The sequence below is a fragment of the Atractosteus spatula genome, chromosome 12, assembly GCF_055471065.1.
Source record: "Atractosteus spatula isolate fAtrSpa1 chromosome 12, fAtrSpa1.hap1, whole genome shotgun sequence".
NCBI classification, from domain to species: domain Eukaryota; kingdom Metazoa; phylum Chordata; class Actinopteri; order Semionotiformes; family Lepisosteidae; genus Atractosteus; species Atractosteus spatula.
In genome coordinates, this window is record NC_142717.1 from 8,857,498 (window position 1) to 8,882,285 (window position 24,788).

Sequence of the window (24,788 nt, forward strand, 5' to 3'; positions counted from 1 at the left end):
TTGAAAGGTCTTCTTTCATTGGAAATTTCGTTTTGAACGGAGTGCTGAATGAATGCACGTTTAGTCTTAAGTAGCCAAAAAGACAAAAACAACCAATACATTTTTAATTTATTTGTTAATATTCCTGTGATTTTAAAGCCCATGGCAACAATTTGAAGTTGAATCAGGTTCCTTCGAACTGTTGTTGTCGGGCAATTCAGACACCATTCCTTTATGGGGCAAAGCACTGTATACAGCCATATAGGTCAGAAAAAAATGTTTAGAAAACATTAAAAGAACTATATTCCTAAGTATCATTTCAGCCCTAAAACACAGCCATGCCATCAAAAACTGTCTACATTGTATGGGAATAAAACCCTAACCCTAGCTTGGGGTTTTGCTAGTTAGGGTTAGGGTTCAAATATTTCTCAAAGACAATGTTCTCAATATTCCGCTCATTTAACTGGAAAATGTGCTTCTCTGAATCAAAATATTAGTCTGAAAAGACAATACAACACTGCCAAAACCAAAAGAGTGTGTCAGGAATGGTCAAATTCATTTTTGAAAGGTCTTCTTTCATTGGAAATTTCGTTTTGAACGGAGTGCTGAATGAATGCACGTTTAGTCTTAAGTAGCCAAAAAGACCAAAACAACCAATACATTTTTGCTTTATTTGTTAATATTCCTGTGATTTTAAAGCCCATGGCAACAATTTGAAGTTGAATCAGGTTCCTTCGAACTGTTGTTGTCGGGCAATTCAGACACCATTCCTTTATGGGGCAAAGCACTGTATACAGTCATATAGGTCAGAAAAAAATCTTTAGAAAACATTGAAAGAACTATATTCCTAAGTATCATTTCAGCCCTAAAACACAGCCATGCCATCAAAAACTGTCTAAATTGTATGGGAATAAAACCCTAACCCTAGCTTGGGGTTTTGCTAGTTAGGGTTAGGGTTCAAATATTTCTCAAAGACAATGTTCTCAATATTCCGCTCATTTAACTGGAAAATGTGCTTCTCTGAATCAAAATATTAGTTTAAAAAGAAAATACAACACTGCCAAAACCAAAAGAGTGTGTCAGGAATGGTCCAAGTCATTTTTGAAAGGTCTTCTTTCATTGGAAATTTCGTTTTGAACGGAGTGCTGAATGAATGTACGTTTAGGCTTAAGTAGCCAAAAAGTCCAAAACAACTAACACATTTTGGCTTTATTTGTTTATATGCCTGTGATTTTAAAGCCCATGGCAAGAGATTGAAGTTAAATCAGGTTCTATCGAACTGTTGTTGTCGGGCAATTCAGACACCATTCCTTTATGGGGCAAAGCACTGTATACAGCCATATAGGTCAGAAAAAAATGTTTAGAAAACATTAAAAGAACTATATTCCTAAGTATCATTTCAGCCCTAAAACACAGCCATGCCATCAAAAACTGTCTACATTGTATGGGAATAAAACCCTAACCCTAGCTTGGGGTTTTGCTAGTTAGGGTTAGGGTTCAAATATTTCTCAAAGACAATGTTCTCAATATTCCGCTCATTTAACTGGAAAATGTGCTTCTCTGAATCAAAATATTAGTTTAAAAAGACAATACAACACTGCCAAAACCAAAAGAGTGTGTCAGGAATGGACCAATTCATTTTTGAAAGGTCTTCTTTCATTGGAAATTTCGTTTTGAACGGAGTGCTGAATGAATGTACGTTTAGGCTTAAGTAGCCAAAAAGTCCAAAACAACTAATACATTTTGGCTTTATTTGTTTATATGCCTGTGATTTTAAAGCCCATGGCAAGAGATTGAAGTTAAATCAGGTTCTTTCGAACTGTTGTTGTCGGGCAATTCAGACACCATTCCTTTATGGGGCAAAGCACTGTATACAGCCATATAGGTCAGAAAAAAATGTTTAGAAAACATTAAAAGAACTATATTCCTAAGTATCATTTCAGCCCTAAAACACAGCCATGCCATCAAAAACTGTCTACATTGTATGGGAATAAAACCCTAACCCTAGATTGGGGTTTTGCTAGTTAGGGTTAGGGTTCAAATATTTCTCAAAGACAATGTTCTCAATATTCCGCTCATTTAACTGGAAAATGTGCTTCTCTGAATCAAAATATTAGTCTGAAAAGACAATACAACACTGCCAAAACCAAAAGAGTGTGTCAGGAATGGTCCAATTCATTTTTGAAAGGTCTTCTTTCATTGGAAATTTCGTTTTGAACGGAGTGCTGAATGAATGCACGTTTAGTCTTAAGTAGCCAAAAAGACCAAAACAACCAATACATTTTTGCTTTATTTGTTAATATTCCTGTGATTTTAAAGCCCATGGCAACAATTTGAAGTTGAATCAGGTTCCTTCGAACTGTTGTTGTTGGGCAATTCAGACACCATTCCTTTATGGGGCAAAGCACTGTATACAGTCATATAGGTCAGAAAAAAATCTTTAGAAAACATTGAAAGAACTATATTCCTAAGTATTATTTCAGCCCTAAAACACAGCCATGCCATCAAAAACTGTCTAAATTGTATGGGAATAAAACCCTAACCCTAGCTTGGGGTTTTGCTAGTTAGGGTTAGGGTTCAAATATTTCTCAAAGACAATGTTCTCAATATTCCGCTCATTTAACTGGAAAATGTGCTTCTCTGAATCAAAATATTAGTTTAAAAAGAAAATACAACACTGCCAAAACCAAAAGAGTGTGTCAGGAATGGTCCAAGTCATTTTTGAAAGGTCTTCTTTCATTGGAAATTTCGTTTTGAACGGAGTGCTGAATGAATGTACGTTTAGGCTTAAGTAGCCAAAAAGTCCAAAACAACTAACACATTTTGGCTTTATTTGTTTATATGCCTGTGATTTTAAAGCCCATGGCAAGAGATTGAAGTTAAATCAGGTTCTTTCGAACTGTTGTTGTCGGGCAATTCAGACACCATTCCTTTATGGGGCAAAGCACTGTATACAGCCATATAGGTCAGAAAAAAATGTTTAGAAAACATTAAAAGAACTATATTCCTAAGTATCATTTCAGCCCTAAAACACAGCCATGCCATCAAAAACTGTCTACATTGTATGGGAATAAAACCCTAACCCTAGCTTGGGGTTTTGCTAGTTAGGGTTCAAAACTTTCTGAAAGACAATATTCTCAATATTCCACTCATTTGACTGGATAATTTGCTTCTCTGAATCAAAATATTAGTTTAAAAAGACAATACAACACTGCCAAAACCAAAAGAGTGTGTCAGGAATGGTCAAACTCATTTTTGAAAGGTCTTCTTTCATTGGAAATTTCGTTTTGAACGGAGTGCTGAATGAATGCACGTTTAGGCTTAAGTGGCCAAAAAGTCCAAAACAACTAATACATTTTTGCTTTATTTGTTAATATTCCTGTGATTTTAAAGCCCATGGCAACAATTTGAAGTTGAATCAGGTTCCTTCGAACTGTTGTTGTCGGGCAATTCAGACACCATTCCTTTATGGGGCAAAGCACTGTATACAGCCATATAGGTCAGAAAAAAATGTTTAGAAAACATTAAAAGAACTATATTCCTAAGTATCATTTCAGCCCTAAAACACAGCCATGCCATCAAAAACTGTCTACATTGTATGGGAATAAAACCCTAACCCTAGCTTGGGGTTTTGCTAGTTAGGGTTAGGGTTCAAATATTTCTCAAAGACAATGTTCTCAATATTCCGCTCATTTAACTGGAAAATGTGCTTCTCTGAATCAAAATATTAGTCTGAAAAGACAATACAACACTGCCAAAACCAAAAGAGTGTGTCAGGAATGGTCAAATTCATTTTTGAAAGGTCTTCTTTCATTGGAAATTTCGTTTTGAACGGAGTGCTGAATGAATGCACGTTTAGTCTTAAGTAGCCAAAAAGACAAAAACAACCAATACATTTTTAATTTATTTGTTAATATTCCTGTGATTTTAAAGCCCATGGCAACAATTTGAAGTTGAATCAGGTTCCTTCGAACTGTTGTTGTCGGGCAATTCAGACACCATTCCTTTATGGGGCAAAGCACTGTATACAGCCATATAGGTCAGAAAAAAATGTTTAGAAAACATTAAAAGAACTATATTCCTAAGTATCATTTCAGCCCTAAAACACAGCCATGCCATCAAAAACTGTCTACATTGTATGGGAATAAAACCCTAACCCTAGCTTGGGGTTTTGCTAGTTAGGGTTAGGGTTCAAATATTTCTCAAAGACAATGTTCTCAATATTCCGCTCATTTAACTGGAAAATGTGCTTCTCTGAATCAAAATATTAGTCTGAAAAGACAATACAACACTGCCAAAACCAAAAGAGTGTGTCAGGAATGGTCAAATTCATTTTTGAAAGGTCTTCTTTCATTGGAAATTTCGTTTTGAACGGAGTGCTGAATGAATGCACGTTTAGTCTTAAGTAGCCAAAAAGACCAAAACAACCAATACATTTTTGCTTTATTTGTTAATATTCCTGTGATTTTAAAGCCCATGGCAACAATTTGAAGTTGAATCAGGTTCCTTCGAACTGTTGTTGTCGGGCAATTCAGACACCATTCCTTTATGGGGCAAAGCACTGTATACAGTCATATAGGTCAGAAAAAAATCTTTAGAAAACATTGAAAGAACTATATTCCTAAGTATCATTTCAGCCCTAAAACACAGCCATGCCATCAAAAACTGTCTAAATTGTATGGGAATAAAACCCTAACCCTAGCTTGGGGTTTTGCTAGTTAGGGTTAGGGTTCAAATATTTCTCAAAGACAATGTTCTCAATATTCCGCTCATTTAACTGGAAAATGTGCTTCTCTGAATCAAAATATTAGTTTAAAAAGAAAATACAACACTGCCAAAACCAAAAGAGTGTGTCAGGAATGGTCCAAGTCATTTTTGAAAGGTCTTCTTTCATTGGAAATTTCGTTTTGAACGGAGTGCTGAATGAATGTACGTTTAGGCTTAAGTAGCCAAAAAGTCCAAAACAACTAACACATTTTGGCTTTATTTGTTTATATGCCTGTGATTTTAAAGCCCATGGCAAGAGATTGAAGTTAAATCAGGTTCTATCGAACTGTTGTTGTCGGGCAATTCAGACACCATTCCTTTATGGGGCAAAGCACTGTATACAGCCATATAGGTCAGAAAAAAATGTTTAGAAAACATTAAAAGAACTATATTCCTAAGTATCATTTCAGCCCTAAAACACAGCCATGCCATCAAAAACTGTCTACATTGTATGGGAATAAAACCCTAACCCTAGCTTGGGGTTTTGCTAGTTAGGGTTAGGGTTCAAATATTTCTCAAAGACAATGTTCTCAATATTCCGCTCATTTAACTGGAAAATGTGCTTCTCTGAATCAAAATATTAGTTTAAAAAGACAATACAACACTGCCAAAACCAAAAGAGTGTGTCAGGAATGGACCAATTCATTTTTGAAAGGTCTTCTTTCATTGGAAATTTCGTTTTGAACGGAGTGCTGAATGAATGTACGTTTAGGCTTAAGTAGCCAAAAAGTCCAAAACAACTAATACATTTTGGCTTTATTTGTTTATATGCCTGTGATTTTAAAGCCCATGGCAAGAGATTGAAGTTAAATCAGGTTCTTTCGAACTGTTGTTGTCGGGCAATTCAGACACCATTCCTTTATGGGGCAAAGCACTGTATACAGCCATATAGGTCAGAAAAAAATGTTTAGAAAACATTAAAAGAACTATATTCCTAAGTATCATTTCAGCCCTAAAACACAGCCATGCCATCAAAAACTGTCTACATTGTATGGGAATAAAACCCTAACCCTAGATTGGGGTTTTGCTAGTTAGGGTTAGGGTTCAAATATTTCTCAAAGACAATGTTCTCAATATTCCGCTCATTTAACTGGAAAATGTGCTTCTCTGAATCAAAATATTAGTCTGAAAAGACAATACAACACTGCCAAAACCAAAAGAGTGTGTCAGGAATGGTCCAATTCATTTTTGAAAGGTCTTCTTTCATTGGAAATTTCGTTTTGAACGGAGTGCTGAATGAATGCACGTTTAGTCTTAAGTAGCCAAAAAGACCAAAACAACCAATACATTTTTGCTTTATTTGTTAATATTCCTGTGATTTTAAAGCCCATGGCAACAATTTGAAGTTGAATCAGGTTCCTTCGAACTGTTGTTGTTGGGCAATTCAGACACCATTCCTTTATGGGGCAAAGCACTGTATACAGTCATATAGGTCAGAAAAAAATCTTTAGAAAACATTGAAAGAACTATATTCCTAAGTATTATTTCAGCCCTAAAACACAGCCATGCCATCAAAAACTGTCTAAATTGTATGGGAATAAAACCCTAACCCTAGCTTGGGGTTTTGCTAGTTAGGGTTAGGGTTCAAATATTTCTCAAAGACAATGTTCTCAATATTCCGCTCATTTAACTGGAAAATGTGCTTCTCTGAATCAAAATATTAGTTTAAAAAGAAAATACAACACTGCCAAAACCAAAAGAGTGTGTCAGGAATGGTCCAAGTCATTTTTGAAAGGTCTTCTTTCATTGGAAATTTCGTTTTGAACGGAGTGCTGAATGAATGTACGTTTAGGCTTAAGTAGCCAAAAAGTCCAAAACAACTAACACATTTTGGCTTTATTTGTTTATATGCCTGTGATTTTAAAGCCCATGGCAAGAGATTGAAGTTAAATCAGGTTCTTTCGAACTGTTGTTGTCGGGCAATTCAGACACCATTCCTTTATGGGGCAAAGCACTGTATACAGCCATATAGGTCAGAAAAAAATGTTTAGAAAACATTAAAAGAACTATATTCCTAAGTATCATTTCAGCCCTAAAACACAGCCATGCCATCAAAAACTGTCTACATTGTATGGGAATAAAACCCTAACCCTAGCTTGGGGTTTTGCTAGTTAGGGTTCAAAACTTTCTGAAAGACAATATTCTCAATATTCCACTCATTTGACTGGATAATTTGCTTCTCTGAATCAAAATATTAGTTTAAAAAGACAATACAACACTGCCAAAACCAAAAGAGTGTGTCAGGAATGGTCAAACTCATTTTTGAAAGGTCTTCTTTCATTGGAAATTTCGTTTTGAACGGAGTGCTGAATGAATGCACGTTTAGGCTTAAGTGGCCAAAAAGTCCAAAACAACTAATACATTTTTGCTTTATTTGTTAATATTCCTGTGATTTTAAAGCCCATGGCAACAATTTGAAGTTGAATCAGGTTCCTTCGAACTGTTGTTGTCGGGCAATTCAGACACCATTCCTTTATGGGGCAAAGCACTGTATACAGCCATATAGGTCAGAAAAAAATGTTTAGAAAACATTAAAAGAACTATATTCCTAAGTATCATTTCAGCCCTAAAACACAGCCATGCCATCAAAAACTGTCTACATTGTATGGGAATAAAACCCTAACCCTAGCTTGGGGTTTTGCTAGTTAGGGTTAGGGTTCAAATATTTCTCAAAGACAATGTTCTCAATATTCCGCTCATTTAACTGGAAAATGTGCTTCTCTGAATCAAAATATTAGTTTAAAAAGACAATACAACACTGCCAAAACCAAAAGAGTGTGTCAGGAATGGACCAATTCATTTTTGAAAGGTCTTCTTTCATTGGAAATTTCGTTTTGAAAGGAGTGCTGAATGAATGTACGTTTAGGCTTAAGTAGCCAAAAAGTCCAAAACAACTAACACATTTTGGCTTTATTTGTTTATATGCCTGTGATTTTAAAGCCCATGGCAAGAGATTGAAGTTAAATCAGGTTCTTTCGAACTGTTGTTGTCGGGCAATTCAGACACCATTCCTTTATGGGGCAAAGCACTGTATACAGCCATATAGGTCAGAAAAAAATGTTTAGAAAACATTAAAAGAACTATATTCCTAAGTATCATTTCAGCCCTAAAACACAGCCATGCCATCAAAAACTGTCTACATTGTATGGGAATAAAACCCTAACCCTAGCTTGGGGTTTTGCTAGTTAGGGTTAGGGTTCAAATATTTCTCAAAGACAATGTTCTCAATATTCCGCTCATTTAACTGGAAAATGTGCTTCTCTGAATCAAAATATTAGTTTAAAAAGACAATACAACACTGCCAAAACCAAAAGAGTGTGTCAGGAATGGTCAAATTCATTTTTGAAAGGTCTTCTTTCATTGGAAATTTCGTTTTGAACGGAGTGCTGAATGAATGCACGTTTAGGCTTAAGTAGCCAAAAAGACCAAAACAACTAAAACATTTTGGCTTTATTTGTTTATATGCCTGTGATTTTAAAGCCCATGGCAAGAGATTGAAGTTAAATCAGGTTCTTTCGAACTGTTGTTGTCGGGCAATTCAGACACCATTCCTTTATGGGGCAAAGCACTGTATACAGCCATATAGGTCAGAAAAAAATGTTTAGAAAACATTAAAAGAACTATATTCCTAAGTATCATTTCAGCCCTAAAACACAGCCATGCCATCAAAAACTGTCTACATTGTATGGGAATAAAACCCTAACCCTAGCTTGGGGTTTTGCTAGTTAGGGTTCAAAACTTTCTGAAAGACAATATTCTCAATATTCCACTCATTTGACTGGATAATTTGCTTCTCTGAATCAAAATATTAGTTTAAAAAGACAATACAACACTGCCAAAACCAAAAGAGTGTGTCAGGAATGGTCAAACTCATTTTTGAAAGGTCTTCTTTCATTGGAAATTTCGTTTTGAACGGAGTGCTGAATGAATGCACGTTTAGGCTTAAGTGGCCAAAAAGTCCAAAACAACTAATACATTTTTGCTTTATTTGTTAATATTCCTGTGATTTTAAAGCCCATGCAACAATTTGAAGTTGAATCAGGTTCCTTCGAACTGTTGTTGTCGGGCAATTCAGACACCATTCCTTTATGGGGCAAAGCACTGTATACAGCCATATAGGTCAGAAAAAAATGTTTAGAAAACATTAAAAGAACTATATTCCTAAGTATCATTTCAGCCCTAAAACACAGCCATGCCATCAAAAACTGTCTACATTGTATGGGAATAAAACCCTAACCCTAGCTTGGGGTTTTGCTAGTTAGGGTTAGGGTTCAAATATTTCTCAAAGACAATGTTCTCAATATTCCGCTCATTTAACTGGAAAATGTGCTTCTCTGAATCAAAATATTAGTCTGAAAAGACAATACAACACTGCCAAAACCAAAAGAGTGTGTCAGGAATGGTCAAATTCATTTTTGAAAGGTCTTCTTTCATTGGAAATTTCGTTTTGAACGGAGTGCTGAATGAATGTACGTTTAGGCTTAAGTGGCCAAAAAGTCCAAAACAACTAACACATTTTGGCTTTATTTGTTTATATGCCTGTGATTTTAAAGCCCATGGCAAGAGATTGAAGTTAAATCAGGTTCTTTCGAACTGTTGTTGTCGGGCAATTCAGACACCATTCCTTTATGGGGCAAAGCACTGTATACAGCCATATAGGTCAGAAAAAAATGTTTAGAAAACATTAAAAGAACTATATTCCTAAGTATCATTTCAGCCCTAAAACACAGCCATGCCATCAAAAACTGTCTACATTGTATGGGAATAAAACCCTAACCCTAGCTTGGGGTTTTGCTAGTTAGGGTTAGGGTTCAAATATTTCTCAAAGACAATGTTCTCAATATTCCGCTCATTTAACTGGAAAATGTGCTTCTCTGAATCAAAATATTAGTTTAAAAAGACAATACAACACTGCCAAAACCAAAAGAGTGTGTCAGGAATGGTCAAATTCATTTTTGAAAGGTCTTCTTTCATTGGAAATTTCGTTTTGAACGGAGTGCTGAATGAATGCACGTTTAGGCTTAAGTAGCCAAAAAGACCAAAACAACTAAAACATTTTGGCTTTATTTGTTTATATGCCTGTGATTTTAAAGCCCATGGCAAGAGATTGAAGTTAAATCAGGTTCTTTCGAACTGTTGTTGTCGGGCAATTCAGACACCATTCCTTTATGGGGCAAAGCACTGTATACAGCCATATAGGTCAGAAAAAAATGTTTAGAAAACATTAAAAGAACTATATTCCTAAGTATCATTTCAGCCCTAAAACACAGCCATGCCATCAAAAACTGTCTACATTGTATGGGAATAAAACCCTAACCCTAGCTTGGGGTTTTGCTAGTTAGGGTTCAAAACTTTCTGAAAGACAATATTCTCAATATTCCACTCATTTGACTGGATAATTTGCTTCTCTGAATCAAAATATTAGTTTAAAAAGACAATGCAACACTGCCAAAACCAAAAGAGTGTGTCAGGAATGGTCAAACTCATTTTTGAAAGGTCTTCTTTCATTGGAAATTTCGTTTTGAACGGAGTGCTGAATGAATGCACGTTTAGGCTTAAGTGGCCAAAAAGTCCAAAACAACTAATACATTTTTGCTTTATTTGTTAATATTCCTGTGATTTTAAAGCCCATGGCAACAATTTGAAGTTGAATCAGGTTCCTTCGAACTGTTGTTGTCGGGCAATTCAGACACCATTCCTTTATGGGGCAAAGCACTGTATACAGCCATATAGGTCAGAAAAAAATGTTTAGAAAACATTAAAAGAACTATATTCCTAAGTATCATTTCAGCCCTAAAACACAGCCATGCCATCAAAAACTGTCTACATTGTATGGGAATAAAACCCTAACCCTAGCTTGGGGTTTTGCTAGTTAGGGTTAGGGTTCAAAAATTTCTCAAAGACAATGTTCTCAATATTCCGCTCATTTAACTGGAAAATGTGCTTCTCTGAATCAAAATATTAGTTTAAAAAGACAATACAACACTGCCAAAACCAAAAGAGTGTGTCAGGAATGGACCAATTCATTTTTGAAAGGTCTTCTTTCATTGGAAATTTCGTTTTGAACGGAGTGCTGAATGAATGTACGTTTAGGCTTAAGTAGCCAAAAAGTCCAAAACAACTAATACATTTTGGCTTTATTTGTTTATATGCCTGTGATTTTAAAGCCCATGGCAAGAGATTGAAGTTAAATCAGGTTCTTTCGAACTGTTGTTGTCGGGCAATTCAGACACCATTCCTTTATGGGGCAAAGCACTGTATACAGCCATATAGGTCAGAAAAAAATGTTTAGAAAACATTAAAAGAACTATATTCCTAAGTATCATTTCAGCCCTAAAACACAGCCATGCCATCAAAAACTGTCTACATTGTATGGGAATAAAACCCTAACCCTAGCTTGGGGTTTTGCTAGTTAGGGTTCAAATCTTTCTGAAAGACAATATTCTCAATATTCCACTCATTTGACTGGAAAATTTGCTTCTCTGAATCAAAATATTAGTTTAAAAAGACAATACAACACTGCCAAAACCAAAAGAGTGTGTCAGGAATGGTCAAACTCATTTTTGAAAGGTCTTCTTTCATTGGAAATTTCGTTTTGAACGGAGTGCTGAATGAATGCACGTTTAGGCTTAAGTGGCCAAAAAGTCCAAAACAACTAATACATTTTTGCTTTATTTGTTAATATTCCTGTGATTTTAAAGCCCATGGCAACAATTTGAAGTTGAATCAGGTTCCTTCGAACTGTTGTTGTCGGGCAATTCAGACACCATTCCTTTATGGGGCAAAGCACTGTATACAGCCATATAGGTCAGAAAAAAATGTTTAGAAAACATTAAAAGAACTATATTCCTAAGTATCATTTCAGCCCTAAAACACAGCCATGCCATCAAAAACTGTCTACATTGTATGGGAATAAAACCCTAACCCTAGCTTGGGGTTTTGCTAGTTAGGGTTAGGGTTCAAATATTTCTCAAAGACAATGTTCTCAATATTCCGCTCATTTAACTGGAAAATGTGCTTCTCTGAATCAAAATATTAGTCTGAAAAGACAATACAACACTGCCAAAACCAAAAGAGTGTGTCAGGAATGGTCAAATTCATTTTTGAAAGGTCTTCTTTCATTGGAAATTTCGTTTTGAACGGAGTGCTGAATGAATGCACGTTTAGTCTTAAGTAGCCAAAAAGACCAAAACAACCAATACATTTTTGCTTTATTTGTTAATATTCCTGTGATTTTAAAGCCCATGGCAACAATTTGAAGTTGAATCAGGTTCCTTCGAACTGTTGTTGTCGGGCAATTCAGACACCATTCCTTTATGGGGCAAAGCACTGTATACAGTCATATAGGTCAGAAAAAAATCTTTAGAAAACATTGAAAGAACTATATTCCTAAGTATCATTTCAGCCCTAAAACACAGCCATGCCATCAAAAACTGTCTAAATTGTATGGGAATAAAACCCTAACCCTAGCTTGGGGTTTTGCTAGTTAGGGTTAGGGTTCAAATATTTCTCAAAGACAATGTTCTCAATATTCCGCTCATTTAACTGGAAAATGTGCTTCTCTGAATCAAAATATTAGTTTAAAAAGAAAATACAACACTGCCAAAACCAAAAGAGTGTGTCAGGAATGGTCCAAGTCATTTTTGAAAGGTCTTCTTTCATTGGAAATTTCGTTTTGAACGGAGTGCTGAATGAATGTACGTTTAGGCTTAAGTAGCCAAAAAGTCCAAAACAACTAACACATTTTGGCTTTATTTGTTTATATGCCTGTGATTTTAAAGCCCATGGCAAGAGATTGAAGTTAAATCAGGTTCTTTCGAACTGTTGTTGTCAGGCAATTCAGACACCATTCTTTTATGGGGCAAAGCACTGTATACAGCCATATAGGTCAGAAAAAAATGTTTAGAAAACATTGAAAGAACTATATTCCTAAGTATCATTTCAGCCCTAAAACACAGCCATGCCATCAAAAACTGTCTACATTGTATGGGAATAAAACCCTAACCCTAGCTTGGGGTTTTGCTAGTTAGGGTTAGGGTTAGGGTTCAAATATTTCTCAAAGACAATGTTCTCAATATTCCGCTCATTTAACTGGAAAATGTGCTTCTCTGAATCAAAATATTAGTTTAAAAAGACAATACAACACTGCCAAAACCAAAAGAGTGTGTCAGGAATGGTCCAATTCATTTTTGAAAGGTCTTCTTTCATTGGAAATTTCGTTTTGAACGGAGTGCTGAATGAATGCACGTTTAGGCTTAAGTAGCCAAAAAGACCAAAACAACTAATACATTTTTGCTTTATTTGTTAATATTCCTGTGATTTTAAAGCCCATGGCAACAATTTGAAGTTGAATCAGGTTCCTTCGAACTGTTGTTGTCGGGCAATTCAGACACCATTCCTTTATGGGGCAAAGCACTGTATACAGCCATATAAGTCAGAAAAAAATGTTTAGAAAACATTAAAAGAACTATATTCCTAAGTATCATTTCAGCCCTAAAACACAGCCATGCCATCAAAAACTGTCTACATTGTATGGGAATAAAACCCTAACCCTAGCTTGGGGTTTTGCTAGTTAGGGTTCAAATCTTTCTGAAAGACAATATTCTCAATATTCCACTCATTTGACTGGAAAATTTGCTTCTCTGAATCAAAATATTAGTTTAAAAAGACAATACAACTCTGCCAAAACCAAAAGAGTGTGTCAGGAATGGTCAAACTCATTTTTGAAAGGTCTTCTTTCATTGGAAATTTCGTTTTGAACGGAGTGCTGAATGAATGCACGTTTAGGCTTAAGTGGCCAAAAAGTCCAAAACAACTAATACATTTTTGCTTTATTTGTTAATATTCCTGTGATTTTAAAGCCCATGGCAACAATTTGAAGTTGAATCAGGTTCCTTCGAACTGTTGTTGTCGGGCAATTCAGACACCATTCCTTTATGGGGCAAAGCACTGTATACAGCCATATAGGTCAGAAAAAAATGTTTAGAAAACATTGAAAGAACTATATTCCTAAGTATCATTTCAGCCCTAAAACACAGCTATGCCATCAAAAACTGTCTACATTGTATGGGAATAAAACCCTAACCCTAGCTTGGGGTTTTGCTACTTAGGGTTAGGGTTAGGGTTCAAATATTTCTCAAAGACAATGTTCTCAATATTCCGCTCATTTAACTGGAAAATGTGCTTCTCTGAATCAAAATATTAGTTTAAAAAGACAATACAACACTGCCAAAACCAAAAGAGTGTGTCAGGAATGGTCCAATTCATTTTTGAAAGGTCTTCTTTCATTGGAAATTTCGTTTTGAACGGAGTGCTGAATGAATGCACGTTTAGGCTTAAGTAGCCAAAAAGACCAAAACAACTAAAACATTTTGGCTTTATTTGTTTATATGCCTGTGATTTTAAAGCCCATGGCAAGAGATTGAAGTTAAATCAGGTTCTTTCGAACTGTTGTTGTCGGGCAATTCAGACACCATTCCTTTATGGGGCAAAGCACTGTATACAGCCATATAGGTCAGAAAAAAATGTTTAGAAAACATTAAAAGAACTATATTCCTAAGTATCATTTCAGCCCTAAAACACAGCCATGCCATCAAAAACTTTCTACATTGTATGGGAATAAAACCCTAACCCTAGCTTGGGGTTTTGCTAGTTAGGGTTAGGGTTCAAATATTTCTCAAAGACAATGTTCTCAATATTCCGCTCATTTAACTGGAAAATGTGCTTCTCTGAATCAAAATATTAGTTTAAAAAGACAATACAACACTGCCAAAACCAAAAGAGTGTGTCAGGAATGGTCCAATTCATTTTTGAAAGGTCTTCTTTCATTGGAAATTTCGTTTTGAACGGAGTGCTGAATGAATGTACGTTTAGGCTTAAGTAGCCAAAAAGTCCAAAACAACTAATACATTTTGGCTTTATTTGTTTATATGCCTGTGATTTTAAAGCCCATGGCAAGAGATTGAAGTTAAATCAGGTTCTTTCGAACTGTTGTTGTCGGGCAATTCAGACACCATTCCTTTATGGGGCAAAGCACTGTATACAGCCATATAGGTCAGAAAAAAATGTTTAGAAAACATTAAAAGAACTATATTCCTAAGTATCATTTCAGCCCTAAAACACAGCCATGCCATCAAAAACTGTCTACATTGTATGGGAATAAAACCCTAACCCTAGCTTGGGGTTTTGCTAGTTAGGGTTCAAATCTTTCTGAAAGACAATATTCTCAATATTCCACTCATTTGACTGGAAAATTTGCTTCTCTGAATCAAAATATTAGTTTAAAAAGACAATACAACACTGCCAAAACCAAAAGAGTGTGTCAGGAATGGTCAAACTCATTTTTGAAAGGTCTTCTTTCATTGGAAATTTCGTTTTGAACGGAGTGCTGAATGAATGCACGTTTAGGCTTAAGTGGCCAAAAAGTCCAAAACAATTAATACATTTTTTCTTTATTTGTTAATATTCCTGTGATTTTAAAGCCCATGGCAACAATTTGAAGTTGAATCAGGTTCCTTCGAACTGTTGTTGTCGGGCAATTCAGACACCATTCCTTTATGGGGCAAAGCACTGTATACAGCCATATAGGTCAGAAAAAAATGTTTAGAAAACATTAAAAGAACTATATTCCTAAGTATCATTTCAGCCCTAAAACACAGCCATGCCATCAAAAACTGTCTACATTGTATGGGAATAAATGGTTTTGCTAGTTAGGGTTAGGGTTCAAATATTTCTCAAAGACAACGTTCTCAATATTCCGCTCATTTACAGATGCAGCCATTCAAAATGCGCGGGCGATACCGCATTATTTTCCGGTATGCTGTACGCAGTCTACCGCAAGCTACCGGTAAATACCGCGAGTTACCGGTAAATACCGCTAGCAAAATAATAGTATCCGGAATTTCCGCAAGGTGGAGCTAATAAAGCTCAACCTCTCATGTTTGAGCTGTAGCCATCAAAGTCTTTAACGAAGATATTAATAATAGTATTAATAATAAATGACCTTGGACAAGCTGTAAACTCAAAGTATTGCCCTGGTCCACATTCTTTTTTTCATTGACCGTCTTTGTAAAAGTAACGCCACAGCATTTCGCAATCACGCATTTTTTTCCAATCATGCAAAGTACAGTGATTCACCATGCCTTTCACATGCTCATAAAAGAGATTGATTTAGGGACATAAACATATTACCGTATGCAAACTGTACTGTATACAGTATGTATATGTATATTTAATGTCTTAACTGTGCCCGTTTAAGTATTGAATATTCATATCTAATTTTACCACTGAAGGGAAATCTTAGTAGCTGAGCATAAAAACAATAGGAGCATACTGCAACGCGTGTGAAGGCCATAAACGATATTAATTTTGGAACATAAACATACAGTATATGGCTGGTCTCGGTACTTTAAAGAAAACATACACGAAACATGGTTTCATTATGACCAGAATCTTGAGATATTTTTAACTTGATTTACAGTATTTGAGAGGTATGTCTTAACACCGATACTACAGTGCTTAAGTACTACTCACGTATATGTTTCTAGGTTTATATTATGCATTTCATACGGTCAAATTACTTTTGAGCAACTAATAAGAAGCGCGAAACGGTATGCGTTTTACTTTCGTTTCGTGCTGGGACCCGTGGATTGATTAGAGATATCAAGTACATACAAGTCATTTTTTAAATGTTGTAGTTCGTCTTGAAAAAATGTTACGAGTACATCATCTATCAACAATTACACAGGTTCTGTTTCCATATTGCGGATTTTGGTTACGTAATATTATTTTCTAGATTTCACGTTGTGAATATATGATTTGGGCAAACAGAGCCGCAAAGAAGTACATTATGGGTTGTTGTTTTTTTTTGCAGTTTTATCTAGAACAAGCGATGCTTAAACCTTTGTCTGATTCTTGTGAAACTATCCACACGACAGTTACAGTACCTAGGAGTTGACTTCAGTGATGTCACTGATGGGATGTTTCTAAAAATCCATCCTCTGTAAAACGTCTTCTCTAGTTGTCCTGCATATGTATTCGCTAATGAAGCTGTGTGTTCTGAGCCTGGATCTCTACATTTCTGTATGAACCACCTTAGAGGGCTAAAGACAGCTTGTGTTTAAATTGAGTGTAAGGCAATTTATGCTTCTAAAGTCATGGTCAGCATTTTTGTACTGTGCTGTAAACTTGTTCTGTGCCTAGTCACATTATTTTATAGCGTTTTCATAGCGTTATCAAATCTGGTGGCGCTGTGTTAGTTTCCTGACTCCCATGTCACATGGTCTGTGATTGTAACCTGTAATACCGGTTTAATTCGTCACAGCCAGCACTCCGGTTGTAAAGTAGAAGCAGGCGAGATTTCCAGCGAAAAACACCTCCCCCTTCTTCAGGTGTGAGGGTCTTCTGCTCAGAATGAAACGCTAAAATGTAATGTAGGCTCTGAATGGGTTCTGACTTGCTTTAACAAAATATGTTTACAAATCCTTTCACCTGGCATTTTCGTAGTTAGAAATTATGGAACGCTCTGTTAAAAGCAAGGGAGTTTTTATGTCCGTTGCAGTTCTTTTGCAACATGAATATAATTATATCGTTATTAATTTCTTGAGATACGCGATTCCATATTATATTCCCTTTTAATCAAATTCTAAAAGTATGCTTGTTGACTCCGGTATCGCGTTAGTTAAAGACTTCGATGCTTAAAATGTTTAGGAGAAATGGAATACTGGTGTGTATGTTTTCTTTAAAGTACCGAGACCAGCCATATACTGTATGTTTAAGTTCCAAAATTAATATCGTTTATGGACTTCACACGCGTTGCAGTATGCTCCTATTCTTTTTATGCTCAGGCACTAAGTAAAAGGAGATGCTTCATATTGCTTGACTAATTTTAAAAACTAAGTTAGAAATGCAGACGCTCCCTCGGTGCGCTGCTCTGGTGCGCCGGCTCTTACACAGTGCCTGTCTGCCGTAAGCGTTACAATATACATACCCAACACTGCTTGTACCCATCTGTCATGCAAATAAAACACCTTGAATTGAATTGAATTGAGGGGAGAGGGGGGAATACTAAAGGCAATACTGGCTCAATACCCTCGATGGGCTTTGACGTGCTAATGCGTTGGTTTAACAGTCCGGGTGTGGCAGGCTTCCAATGTCAACTCGACTCGATTGGAAGACAATGAACGTATTTTGTGATATTTAGAAATATAAATTTGTTTGGTGCGAGTGAGGTTTTATTTAATCTCTGACCAAGGGAAACGTTTCATTTTTTCAAAGAAATGTTTGTTAAAAAATAAAGTCATAGTTCTATGGGATTCAATCACAGACCATGTGACAAGGGAGTCAGGAAACTACTCTAACACACAGCGCCACCGGATTTAATAACGCAATAAAAACGCTATAAAATAATGTGACTAGGCACAGAAAAAGTTTACAGCACAGTACAATAATAAATGCTGACCATGACTTTAGAAGCATAAATTACCTTACACTCAATTTAAACACAAGCTGTCTTTCTGTATGAACCTCTAAGCTGGTTCATACAGAAAATGTAGAAATGCATTAGCCTGATTATGATTAAAAAACACATAATTAAACACGCGTTTGCGATTTAAATCAGAACACGATTTAAATCAATATAAATGTTTATATTGTAACGCATACTGTCCAGCCTCCATTTCTCTATAAAAATTTACTCTGTTGCACACACACACACAATAGAAGGAGGAACCGCTGTCAGAAGGGAAGATATGTTCAAAATATCGCAAATATCGTTCATGTTGCGATATTTTGAAATATAAAAGTCAATTTATTGTCCATAATATCGCTATTCTATTTTTTCGAAGAAATGTTTGTTAAAAGAAAAGTCCGGCACCAGCTGGATTCGATCACACAACCTCCCAGTTGCTAGTCACGCACCTAGACCAGTCGGCTAGAAGACAGCTCGCATGAACAGGCAGGCGAAAAAGCCCTACACAGCCCTGTCGCAGCACACGAATACCGTTATTAAATTCTTTAGATACGCGATTCCATATTATATTCCCTTTTAATCAAATTCTAAAAGTATGCTTGTTGAATCCGGTATCATGTTAGTTAAAGACTTCAAAGCTTAAAATGTTTAGGGAGAAATGGAATACTGGTGTGTATTTTTTTCTTTAAAGTACCAAGACCAGCTACAGTATATACTGTATGTTTATGTTCCAAAATTAATATCGTTTATGGCCTTCACACGCGTTACAGTATGCTCCTATTCTTTTTATGCTCAGCTACTAAGATTTCCCTTCAGTGGTAAAATTCAATATCTACAACGGGCACAGCAAAGACGTTTTTACTGTAAGTCTTTCTACGACAGACCAACGGACCACGAGTGCCCCTGTCGGTCAACCAATCACGTACTGCGGTGCCACGCGTCATCTTGCGTCATACTGAGCGACGTCACCTGCGGTACGTGTCTGTGACGCGCACTTTGAATGGCTGCATCTGTAACTGGAAAATGTGCTTCTCTGAATCAAAATATTAGTCTGAATAGACAATACAACACTGCCAAAACCAAAAGAGTGTGTCAGGAATGGTCAAATTCATTTTTGAAAGGTCTTCTTTCATTGGAAATTTCGTTTTGAACGCAGTGCTGAATGAATGCACGTTTAGGCTTAAGTAGCTAAAAAGACCAAAACAACTAATACATTTTTGCTTTATTTGTTAATATTCCTGTGATTTTAAAGCCCATGGCAACAATTTGAAGTTGAATCAGGTTCCTTCGAACTGTTGTTGTCGGGCAATTCAGAAACCATTCCTTTATGGGGCAAAGCACTGTATACAGTCATATAAGTCAGAAAAAAATCTTTAGAAAACATTGAAAGAACTATATTCCTAAGTATCATTTCAGCCCTAAAACACAGCCATGCCATCAAAAACTGTCTACATTGTATGGGAATAAAACCCTAACCCTAGCATGGGGTTTTGCTAGTTAGGGTTAGGGTTCAAATATTTCTCAAAGACAATGTTTTCAATATTCCACTCATTTAACTGGAAAATGTGCTTCTCTGAATCAAAATATTAGTTTAAAAAGACAATACAACACTGCCAAAACCAAAAGAGTGTGTCAAGAATGGTCCAATTCATTTTTGAAAGGTCTTCTTTCATTGGAAATTTCATTTTGAACGGAGTGCTGAATGAATGTACGTTTAGGCTTAAGTGGCCAAAAAGTCCAAAACAACTAATACATTTTTGCTTTATTTCTTAATATTCCTGTGATTTTAAAGCCCATGGCAACAATTTGAAGTTGAATCAGGTTCCTTCGAAATGTTGTTGTTGGGCAATTCAGACACCATTCCTTTATGGGGCAAAGCACTGTATACAGCCATATAGGTCAGAAAAAAATGTTTAGAAAACATTGAAAGAACTATATTCCTAAGTATCATTTCAGCCCTAAAACACAGCCATGCCATCAAAAACTGTCTACATTGTATGGGAATAAAACCCTAACCCTAGCTTGGGGTTTTGCTAGTTAGGGTTAGGGTTCAAATATTTCTCAAAGACAATGTTCTCAATATTCCGCTCATTTAACTGGAAAATGTGCTTCTCTGAATCAAAATATTAGTTTAAAAAGACAATACAACACTGCCAAAACCAAAAGAGTGTGTCAGGAATGGTCCAATTCATTTTTGAAAGGTCTTCTTTCATTGGAAATTTCGTTTTGAACGGAGTGCTGAATGAATGTACGTTTAGGCTTAAGTAGCCAAAAAGTCCAAAACAACTAATACATTTTGGCTTTATTTGTTTATATGCCTGTGATTTTAAAGCCCATGGCAAGAGATTGAAGTTAAATCAGGTTCTTTCGAACTGTTGTTGTCGGGCAATTCAGACACCATTCCTTTATGGGGCAAAGCACTGTATACAGCCATATAGGTCAGAAAAAAATGTTTAGAAAACATTAAAAGAACTATATTCCTAAGTATCATTTCAGCCCTAAAACACAGCCATGCCATCAAAAACTGTCTACATTGTATGGGAATAAAACCCTAACCCTAGCTTGGGGTTTTGCTAGTTAGGGTTAGGGTTCAAATATTTCTCAAAGACAATGTTCTCAATATTCCGCTCATTTAACTGGAAAATGTGCTTCTCTGAATCAAAATATTAGTTTAAAAAGACAATACAACACTGCCAAAACCAAAAGAGTGTGTCAGGAATGGTCAAATTCATTTTTGAAAGGTCTTCTTTCATTGGAAATTTCGTTTTGAACGGAGTGCTGAATGAATGCACGTTTAGGCTTAAGTAAGCCAAAAAGACCAAAACAACTAATACATTTTTGCTTTATTTGTTAATATTCCTGTGATTTTAAAGCCCATGGCAACAATTTGAAGTTGAATCAGGTTCCTTCGAACTGTTGTTGTTGGGCAATTCAGACACCATTCCTTTATGGGGCAAAGCACTGTATACAGTCATATAGGTCAGAAAAAAATCTTTAGAAAACATTGAAAGAACTATATTCCTAGTTATCATTTCAGCCCTAAAACACAGCCATGCCATCAAAAACTGTCTACATTGTATGGGAATAAAACCCTAACCCTAGCTTGGGGTTTTGCTAGTTAGGGTTAGGGTTCAAATATTTCTCAAAGACAATGTTCTCAATATTCCGCTCATTTAACTGGAAAATGTGCTTCTCTGAATCAAAATATTAGTTTAAAAAGAAAATACAACACTGCCAAAACCAAAAGAGTGTGTCAGGAATGGTCCAAGTCATTTTTGAAAGGTCTTCTTTCATTGGAAATTTCGTTTTGAACGGAGTGCTGAATGAATGTACGTTTAGGCTTAAGTAGCCAAAAAGTCCAAAACAACTAACACATTTTGGCTTTATTTGTTTATATGCCTGTGATTTTAAAGCCCATGGCAAGAGATTGAAGTTAAATCAGGTTCTTTCGAACTGTTGTTGTCAGGCAATTCAGACACCATTCTTTTATGGGGCAAAGCACTGTATACAGCCATATAGGTCAGAAAAAAATGTTTAGAAAACATTGAAAGAACTATATTCCTAAGTATCATTTCAGCCCTAAAACACAGCCATGCCATCAAAAACTGTCTACATTGTATGGGAATAAAACCCTAACCCTAGCTTGGGGTTTTGCTAGTTAGGGTTAGGGTTAGGGTTCAAATATTTCTCAAAGACAATGTTCTCAATATTCCGCTCATGTAACTGGAAAATGTGCTTCTCTGAATCAAAATATTAGTTTAAAAAGACAATACAACACTGCCAAAACCAAAAGAGTGTGTCAGGAATGGTCCAATTCATATTTGAAAGGTCTTCTTTCATTGGAAATTTCGTTTTGAACGGAGTGCTGAATGAATGTACGTTTAGGCTTAAGTAGCCAAAAAGTCCAAAACAACTAATACATTTTGGCTTTATTTGTTTATATGCCTTTGATTTTAAAGCCCATGGCAAGAGATTGAAGTTAAATCAGGTTCTTTCGAACTGTTGTTCTCGGGCAATTAAGACACCATTCCTTTATGGGGCAAAGCACTGTATACAGCCATATAGGTCAGAAAAAAATGTTTAGAAAACATTAAAAGAACTATATTCCTAAGTATCATTTCAGCCCTAAAACACAGCCATGCCATCAAAAACTGTCTACATTGTATGGGAATAAAACCCTAACCCTAGCTTGGGGTTTTGCTAGTTAGGGTTCAAATCTTTCTGAAAGACAATATTCTCAATATTCCACTCATTTGACTGGAAAATTTGCTTCTCTGAATCAAAATATTAGTTTAAAAAGACAATACAACACTGCCAAAACCAAAAGAGTGTGTCAGGAATGGTCAAACTCATTTTTGAAAGGTCTTCTTTCATTGGAAATTTCGTTTTGAACGGAGTGCTGAATGAATGCACGTTTAGGCTTAAGTGGCCAAAAAGTCCAAAACAACTAATACATTTTTGCTTTATTTGTTAATATTCCTGTGATTTTAAAGCCCATGGCAACAATTTGAAGTTGAATCAGGTTCCTTCGAACTGTTGTTGTCGGGCAATTCAGACACCATTCCTTTATGGGGCAAAGCACTGTATACAGCCATATAGGTCAGAAAAAAATGTTTAGAAAACATTAAAAGAACTATATTCCTAAGTATCATTTCAGCCCTAAAACACAGCCATGCCATCAAAAACTGTCTACATTGTATGGGAATAAAACCCTAACCCTAGCTTGGGGTTTTGCTAGTTAGGGTTAGGGTTCAAATATTTCTCAAAGACAATGTTCTCAATATTCCGCTCATTTAACTGGAAAATGTGCTTCTCTGAATCAAAATATTAGTTTAAAAAGACAATACAACACTGCCAAAACCAAAAGAGTGTGTCAGGAATGGTCCAATTCATTTTTGAAAGGTCTTCTTTCATTGGAAATTTCGTTTTGAACGGAGTGCTGAATGAATGTACGTTTAGGCTTAAGTAGCCAAAAAGTCCAAAACAACTAATACATTTTGGCTTTATTTGTTTATATGCCTTTGATTTTAAAGCCCATGGCAAGAGATTGAAGTTAAATCAGGTTCTTTCGAACTGTTGTTGTCGGGCAATTCAGACACCATTCCTTTATGGGGCAAAGCACTGTATACAGCCATATAGGTCAGAAAAAAATGTTTAGAAAACATTAAAAGAACTATATTCCTAAGTATCATTTCAGCCCTAAAACACAGCCATGCCATCAAAAACTGTCTACATTGTATGGGAATAAAACCCTAACCCTAGCTTGGGGTTTTGCTAGTTAGGGTTCAAATCTTTCTGAAAGACAATATTCTCAATATTCCACTCATTTGACTGGAAAATTTGCTTCTCTGAATCAAAATATTAGTTTAAAAAGACAATACAACACTGCCAAAACCAAAAGAGTGTGTCAGGAATGGTCAAACTCATTTTTGAAAGGTCTTCTTTCATTGGAAATTTCGTTTTGAACGGAGTGCTGAATGAATGCACGTTTAGGCTTAAGTGGCCAAAAAGTCCAAAACAACTAATACATTTTTGCTTTATTTGTTAATATTCCTGTGATTTTAAAGCCCATGGCAACAATTTGAAGTTGAATCAGGTTCCTTCGAACTGTTGTTGTCGGGCAATTCAGACACCATTCCTTTATGGGGCAAAGCACTGTATACAGCCATATAGGTCAGAAAAAAATGTTTAGAAAACATTAAAAGAACTATATTCCTAAGTATCATTTCAGCCCTAAAACACAGCCATGCCATCAAAAACTGTCTACATTGTATGGGAATAAATGGTTTTGCTAGTTAGGGTTAGGGTTCAAATATTTCTCAAAGACAATGTTCTCAATATTCCGCTCATTTAACTGGAAAATGTGCTTCTCTGAATCAAAATATTAGTCTGAATAGACAATACAACACTGCCAAAACCAAAAGAGTGTGTCAGGAATGGTCAAATTCATTTTTGAAAGGTCTTCTTTCATTGGAAATTTCGTTTTGAACGGAGTGCTGAATGAATGCACGTTTAGGCTTAAGTAGCCAAAAAGACCAAAACAACTAATACATTTTTGCTTTATTTGTTAATATTCCTGTGATTTTAAAGCCCATGGCAACAATTTGAAGTTGAATCAGGTTCCTTCGAACTGTTGTTGTCGGGCAATTCAGAAACCATTCCTTTATGGGGCAAAGCACTGTATACAGTCATATAGGTCAGAAAAAAATCTTTAGAAAACATTGAAAGAACTATATTCCTAAGTATCATTTCAGCCCTAAAACACAGCCATGCCATCAAAAACTGTCTACATTGTATGGGAATAAAACCCTAACCCTAGCATGGGGTTTTGCTAGTTAGGGTTAGGGTTCAAATATTTCTCAAAGACAATGTTTTCAATATTCCACTCATTTAACTGGAAAATGTGCTTCTCTGAATCAAAATATTAGTTTAAAAAGACAATACAACACTGCCAAAACCAAAAGAGTGTGTCAAGAATGGTCCAATTCATTTTTGAAAGGTCTTCTTTCATTGGAAATTTTGTTTTGAACGGAGTGCTGAATGAATGTACGTTTAGGCTTAAGTGGCCAAAAAG